The sequence below is a fragment of the Eutrigla gurnardus genome (genome assembly GCF_963514095.1).
Source record: "Eutrigla gurnardus genome assembly, chromosome: 17".
Lineage (NCBI taxonomy): Eukaryota > Metazoa > Chordata > Actinopteri > Perciformes > Triglidae > Eutrigla > Eutrigla gurnardus.
In genome coordinates, this window is record NC_139928.1 from 11,057,668 (window position 1) to 11,064,319 (window position 6,652).

Here is a 6,652-nt window from a genome sequence, read left to right on the forward strand (position 1 = left end):
TGAACGTACTTACTCGCTACAACCTGCAAACTGTGATATGTTCCTTTATTTCTCATTATGCAAGACGTAAAGGTGTCTCATGTGACCTGAAGTCTACCCCAGGGCAACCAGCAGAGACTCCAGCCAGGAAATAGTCCGGCACGTAACATCCTAAAAAAACCACAAACAATGAAATGTTTTGCCCTGCTTCCAGTCTTTATTCAGAGCTAAGCTAACAGATTTTAGTAGCATGCTTTCTTGCTACAGAAAGAAAGCATGCTATTGATCTTCTCAGCTAATGCAAGAAATGTATAATCATATTTCCCCGAAGTGTCAAACTACGGCTTTAAACATTCATTTCTATCTTACAGTGATTTTTGGGGAGAGCTATCCAGGATTATTGGGGAGAAAACAAAATTCAGCCACAGATTAAATTCCTGGCCAATGATTGGAACGTCCCACTCTTAAAGTTAACTCAGTTCTTTGTTTTACTCTGTAAAACATCATTGAAGAGAGGAGCATGCGTTGCATGGGTTAACACGATGAGTAGGAGCGGATGTGACATTTAAAGTCTGTTATTATGGTCTATTTGCCACAGCTGGTTCTGACACACAAATCGAGACACATCTAACACACACACATCATTTCTGAATTACACAGTCACACACTCCAATAGTGCCGTGTTTAGCACACCAGGGAGGAAGGGTGACGAGAGGGAGAGAAGAAGATGAAGATGAGGAGCGGGGGGATGAAGATATAAGGAAAAAGAAAGATTCCAGGCATCACACACACGTTTGATTTCTCTAATCTCTGTTAAAGCTTGATCGTGTTTTTCCTGGACTGAAGCTGGCGACGTTCTTCACCACTCTGACTCACATACACAAACTTTTTCTCGATCTCTCCCTGATTAAATCCTGCTCCGACCGTGATCTCGGGTCTCTTCACCAATAACACTGTTCATCCCTCTTTCTTCTCTGCACACACACACACACACTCTCTTGTCAGACAAGGAGATTAATTTACTCGTGTTCATTTTTCAAGTTCTGCGTCTTCCCTGTGTTTAATGTGTGGTTGAATGTGTGTGTCCGTTGATTGATGCGTAGAAGCCCAGGAGTATAATCATACACTTCCAGACGTCATTTTTCACTTTCAACGGTGACTGATGGACTTGATGCATCTGATCACTGCTACCTCAGCGTGGGGGGTCTAGGTCATCTTCGAGGTGTGTGTGCATGTGTGTGTGTGTGTGTGTGTGTGTGTGTGTGTGTGTCTCATTGGCCAGCAGTCCATCTGTCTGTCTGAGGCAAGCAGTGATTGAGTAGACTCCCCCATCCCACCAGGAGGCCTGTTTGTTGGGTCTCTTCTCCCTCTCTTACCCCGAGGACAACCAGCCACGACAAGCAACTCTTTGTGGACGTAAGTATGCATTCGTGTGTCTTAGTGTAATTTTTAAAAGGGAAATTCCACTATTTTACTCTCTGTTCAACTTCAACTTTTTAATTGTCAATTTCTTCCATGTACCACACAAAAGAAACCCAAACGTTTTCCCCGTCCCACGGTGAGATAAAGTGCACAGGCACAACAGAAAAAACAACACACTGGAGTAAACAATAAAGTGCACAACATATCACTAATACTATTGAGATATTCAGAAAAAAACTCCCCAAAAAGTACAGCAAAAGTGATCTGCAATCAACACATCTACTAAAAGACCAATCACTTTCTATGTTTGCATATAATCCAAAACTTCAGCTTCCACTTCAACAACAATACTTTCGCAGCTTCAACCTGAGCTGCTTTCAGCACTCAAAAGTCAACTGGCGTTTCAAAACGACACTTTGAGAATTCTTAGTGCTTTCCCTTCAGCAGACATGTCAGCGATTAACCTATAACTCAACCGTTTCATCGCTAACACTTCAACTCCTTTCGCTGCTTGCACTTCGATTCACACTTAAACTCTTAAGTGCTTAAGTGTACTGAAGTGCTGCAACTTGCTTAACTTATGTCACGAGCAAATAATCTTTCAAAATCCTATAATAATAATAATAATAATAATAATAATAATAAAATGAAGCCTTTACGTAGACTTACTTTCTAATAGTGCTGTGTGGATAGGGTTACCATGACTTATTCTCTGTGGACCAAAGCACCCGGCCACACATATGTATGTATGTGCGCACACACACACACACACACACACACACACACACACACACACACACACACACACACACACACACACACACACTGGTTAACTAGCACTCCTCCCACTCATTGCGCTTCACCTCTCCACAATGCCTGCAATAAAGTTGGGGGGCCGAGGGAGCAGGAGAAGAGAGGGGGTTAAGAAAAGCACTGAGAGATGGCTTGATGTTAAATTGACTGGAAAAAAGCTGCTTTCTTTTTCATGCTAATTGCCGTGCAACAAATTGTTAATTTATTCCACAAAGAAACGCAAAACACCCCCAGATTTGGCTGAAAACGTTGCCACTATAAGGCAACATTAAATCAAACTTGTTTTTTGTTTTTTTATACTATCACCATCTTTATGTGGTCATCAGCTGGGGTCGGGTGGACGGGGGCGTCAAACAGATTAGAGAAAAGAACGCAGGTCAATACGCATCTCTCGGTCTCTCTCTCTCCCTCTCTCTCCCTCCTTCTCTCTCTCCCTCTCTCTCTCTCTCTCGGTCTCTCTCTCTCCCTCCCTCCTTCTCTCTCTCTCTCTCTCTCTCTCTCCCTCTCCCTCTCTCTCTCCCTCTCCCTCTCCCTCTCCCTCTCTCTCTCCCTCTCCCTCTCTCTCTCTCTCTGACCAGGTTCAGGTGGTTTTTGAGGTGATTTCATGGTTGGCGTTTTATTGATGGTTCCCGTCAAACATGAAACGTTTCTGTTCCCACCTAACTGCACACACATGCACTGCCTCTGGGCTGTCATTCAGGACATACACAGACAGCCAGAAACAAGGGGCTGGCGTCAGCTCTACCAGGCCCGCAAGTCAAGTCAGGTCCTGCACTGAACTACACACACACACACACGCACCCACACACAAACATTTACACACTTATCTTGGATCTTTATGGTGTGCTGCACCCTCCACTTAGCACTGCTGTAAAGGTCTTCCTGAACTCGTACGAGAGAGACATGTTCAAAGAGATCTATGCATGCACTCAACACACACACACACACGCACACACACACTCTCACACAGTGAAGAGCCACACACACACACACATCTAAGCGGACTTAATCATTTCACATTTGGCTTCAAAGAGACTGTTTAAACACATGCTTGCTCACTGTCTGAAAGCACAGCAGGAGTCCCGTCCTCTTTAATAGTCTTTCAATTCGGCTTAATTCTGCATCTTTGAGTTCAGCTGCATTCGGGGAGTAAATTTGCGACGGTGAAACGGGGATAAGGGAGAGCACATGTCTTATTCTACGCTTCCCTCAATAACAGCCGCCCCTCATTAACAACGAAGGACGTTTTACAATGGTAACCGTGTTATTATTGCAGAATCCAGCCCACTGATTGGAAACTATATGGAAACAAATATTGCACATTTTCATCTACATAACAAACTCAGCCGGGCACATGATTTATGGGGTCACGGCTAAACCCGGAGTTCAGACTCAGTTCAAGGTTTTGCTCTTATCTCTCCAACATGATGTTACATCTTAGAGCATCTCATCTCCTGTCCTCGGGAGCTTCTTTGTCATGACCTTTGAACTTCTGGGGTCATATACCTCTGGAGGCTGACCACAGGTTGACTTTTTCCCCTCTCTTTGGGCCTCTCTCCATTGTTGTCTGTGCGTGTACGATGGAAGGTTCCTGATCTGCTGTACGAACACTCACTTGTGCAAAATACATAAGCAGATGCACACAGAATGCATAGTGGCATAAATACCTGCAGTTGTCACCAGCATGCACATTCTGCACATTCTGGTCATTCAGGACTCAGGACTCCGTCTTTGAAGGTGTCTTCTGAATCGCAGGACTTGTAATTAGGATTGAGCTCTCGCCCTCACTGTTGTTTGAACAAAGCTGCAGACAGTCAAGCAAACAGTGTGTTAGTTAGGCCTTGAGTCGTGTTTGCACGCACTCACAGCATTATCTGATGTTGGTCAGTATTTCCCAATCACTCATAACTATCTTTATAGTGAGAGAGCTGTGTGTCACATTTGTACCTTGAATGCAAGTTGGGTTGGTAGTCCACCACATCATTTCTAGATTAATTCATAAAATATCCCCCTAAAAATACCATTTTACAGCACAATTCTTTGTACTGACTGTATACCAGTACAGCATGCATGGATGCATACAGTTACAAAACAACTAAAGTTAGGGAATAGGTTCAAATCTGGGATTTTACCAATCATTTAAACTGGTTTCTAGTCTATTATTACAGGGTGCAGTATGCGATCAAAAGTGTGGGATTACACTGCTTGTTTGTTTAAAACCGAAAGATTTTGAATATTGATCGATCAATCACTCGTTGCAGCTGTAAGAGACATTTTACAGCACAACTTCACAGATAGGGGTCGAGTTAAAAATGGCAAAAAGTGTTTGCTGGTTATCTTCTCAATCAATGTACTGTATAAATGTGATTTTTTTTATAATGTCATTAAAATGCAGAAATGAAAAGCATCTGTTATATTCCCATTTAGAAGTGCAGCATCTCTTAGTATTTATGTTTTTTTTTAATGCAAGCAAAGCTATTATTCTGGACAATTAAACCACATCTGACAAAAACACACACACACATATTTGACTGTCACGCGATAAGTTATTGTGTTGATTATATTACACTTCCTCATTTCTACACAACAGCCTTTATAAATTGGTTTGTGGTGTTGTTTAAAGGTGATGGGAGGTCTGACTTGTTTTGAGCGAAGTGGGTCGCGGCAGCTTTTTGTGAATGCTAGAATGCTTGTTTTACTTATGGTGAATATTTTCTTCTTTTCTGTGTGATCAATGACATTCAAATTCATTGTGCTGAATATTGACATTAGATAAGAAAGTAAATGGAGTACAAATTTAAATATAATTTATTTAGAATGATTTGTTTATGAGGGCAGATAGTAAGGGAATAGAAATGCATTAACAATAAAATGTGCTCACGAGAGATGACGGTGACTTTCTCTCAAGGAACCACGAGCCAAAAAGGTTGGAAAGCACACTTAAAACCTACACAACTGATACACTCAAATCATATAGCATGAGTCCGATAACAAAAAGGAAATATCCAGCCACAGAGGGAAGATCACATTGACAAATGTGTGGGTGAGACACATGTCTCTCCCACACCCTGAACTGGCACCTTGCCCACTGAGACACACAGGTTGTTTTCCACTTGATCCAGACACCAGGAAGCAACAATCAGTCAACTATCATTAAAGTGAGACGCTGCCAACTTTCACAGAGCTTCATGCCAGTCCAGTTCACTGCAATGTGATGTGTCATGTTTCCAGTAATAAAAAAAGTATCACGCCAGGATCCGTCTCCTCAGATTATCTCGCTCATACTAGTTAGAAACACTTTAAATTTATAGCTACAGTTCCATTCATCCAATCTACATATAAGTTATGTGAAACATGTCTGTTATCACTTGTCAACATGTTCTCCAGGTGTACGCACACACACACACACACACACACACACACACACACACACACACACACACACACACACACACACACACACACACACACACACACACACACACACACACACACACACACACACACACACACTTATGAACAACAGAGGCATCTGCCAAAACATAACTCATGGTAGAAGTCATAAATCTCTCTGTCTTAACTAAACCTTTAGGAAAGGGAGACATTCAGACGCCGAGGCCCCGTGTGACAAGCGCACACCTACAAACGAGCGCACAAAGAAAACTATAATTGCACGCAAGTGTGCACTGACTCACGCATGCCAGCATTCTTATGTGTAGGTGCACAATTTCCAACTTTTACATTGCACTCTGTGGCGTTTCATCCTCACAAGACATCTGGAAGTTGAGGTGGACAACGCAATCGCCTCCAAGGTGCATATCAACCCACTAGTGTTTGTTCTTGTTTTGGGCAATTTGTTTTTAATACATAAGCTACTGACTGGGCACCTAACATGTCAGTGTGACACCCGACTTTCACAGTGAGTTTGCATCAGACACACAAACGCCCAAAACTGAGATACACTTAAAGACAGAAAGTAAACTCTACCACTTGCTTAAAAACTAGTGACACAATATTTCTTGAGGGCTCAAAATGTGCTCAAAATATAATATATATTTGTTATCATTTCATTTGATCTTTGATGATCTGTTCATGCAACTCTTGGTTGCTCAATATTTTTTAGGCCTTGATGTATTTTAAAACTTCTGTAACAGACTGTATTGAAGTCAAAGCAATTAAATATATATATTTATATATTGTACGTGTAGTTCTTTATTAACATTATGCAGGTGAAGTCAATTATGATTATTAAAAGGTTAAGATAATTAAAATTAGGATGTTAGGATCATTAAAAACCAGACATGCCATATCATTTTGAATACAAGAAGGAAGAGGGAAGCAACTTACTTTCTCAGAAGCAGCTTCAACGGAGTTATTTCATACACATCTGATTTATTTTTGGGAGATTAACAGTACATTAACTCAAGTAGTATTTTTA